General features: G+C 37.4%; 1 protein-coding gene and 1 long non-coding RNA gene across 4 annotated transcripts in view; both read right to left on the minus strand.

The window, feature by feature from the left end:
- The window catches only part of piezo1 (piezo type mechanosensitive ion channel component 1 (Er blood group)), a 134,191-nt gene that overhangs the window by 90,691 nt on the left and 41,924 nt on the right, over window positions 1-1,576 (minus strand). The gene's annotated exons all lie outside the window — the stretch shown is intronic.
- LOC116696475 (uncharacterized) overlaps window positions 1-1,576 on the minus strand; it is a 12,794-nt gene that overhangs the window by 10,830 nt on the left and 388 nt on the right. The gene's annotated exons all lie outside the window — the stretch shown is intronic.

The raw sequence follows: 1,576 nt of genomic DNA on the forward strand, positions 1-1,576 counted from the left end.
TTTTAATCTCAAGGAGTTTTTTATCCTGGTTAAATAAAGGTTTGAAAGAAGTCAAGAAATTTTGACCTGACAATGGCAATTAAAAAAGGTCAGGGGGTCACCTAAATAACTAGGAAGCATCCTCTAAGGTCCATAATCCAATGGCTATATTGCCACTAGTTCTTGAGATTACTTGCTCTGGAGCAAAGTGTTAGACACACCGACTGGCCAACTGTTTGACATTGCCACCATTAGATCCTGCTGCTAAAAGGGTAAAAACAACAATAATGGTTTACGTCATATCGTCATATCATCATATCACCGTGAAAAACTCTCAAAACCTGTATTGGAATATGTATTGCACTCAGATTCCATTTCCTTCTCCTCCTTGACTGACCTACATCTCTGTTCTGTTTGTTTGGGAGGTTGCCCCGGTGACAGAAAAAAAATGAAAGTGAGAAGGTAAAAAAAGGACTCACAATGCCGCCCTCCGCAGCCCCCAAAACATGGAAACCCAAGGAAATAATGCAAATTTCACAAAAGGAAACAACCTTGTCCAACAAAAAAATCATTATGAATATTTTAGAACATTTCAAACAGGAAACATTTTTTTACTTGGCTGTAAATGAACTAAAATACAAAGCAAAACATCTTTATATGCCATCAAGAGATCTAAAACCAGTGAATTACCAATTTTAAACAGGCTCAAAATATTAAAATGAATCATTGAACTTATTGCATTATATGGCAGCCAGGCTTTGGGGACAGACTCAACAAGATTGGACAAAATGGGACAAACATTCCACTGAAATCCTGCATGCAGAGTTCTGCAAAAATATTCTCCAGGTGCAGAGAAGAGCTCCATACTCTACATGTGAGCTGGTTTAGGCCAATATCTATAAAACTATAAAATATTCAAAAACAAGCTTTACATTTCTCAAATCATATTAAAACAAGTGGCCCACTCTCCAGAACAAACAAAATCCAGGACAAAATGCAAACCTATCTGGCCCTCAACAGGAAGTACACTGTTGCAACCTGCAAAGTGTCTGAAAGAAAACTGAGGAAAACATTGACTAAGTACAGACTGAGTGAACAAATCTGGCAATGAAAGTGGCTGCCCAGCGAAGAGAGCTTGTGTTTTACTGTGACCAGAGAACAGATGAGATAGTGCTGCACTTCCTAACCCAGTGAAGGCAATATCAAAGCCTTAGAGACCAATATTTTACAAAAATAATACAAGTATTTCAAGAGTTTCTCTATGTAAGAAAAGTCCAGTCCAACTGGAAGAAAGGGAGGACGGCTGTAAACTGACAGCGAGATATGTAGCATCTTGCCATGAACTCAGCAACTCTATAAACAGTCTGTCTCACACGGAAAATAATTAAAATCAGAGTTATTTATATCTTATGTTATTTTTATCCATAGTCCTTAAGGTTTCCCATTTTTTTCTTGTTATTGTTTATTGTAATTGTGTAGTTTGCTTTGGCAGCATTGTATTGTATGCAGTCATGCTAATAAAGACTCTTAAATCGGTTATTAACATTGACAGGGAGGTTGAAACACACACACACACACACACACACACACACACACA

This window comes from Etheostoma spectabile, chromosome 10 (assembly GCF_008692095.1).
Source record: "Etheostoma spectabile isolate EspeVRDwgs_2016 chromosome 10, UIUC_Espe_1.0, whole genome shotgun sequence".
Lineage (NCBI taxonomy): Eukaryota > Metazoa > Chordata > Actinopteri > Perciformes > Percidae > Etheostoma > Etheostoma spectabile.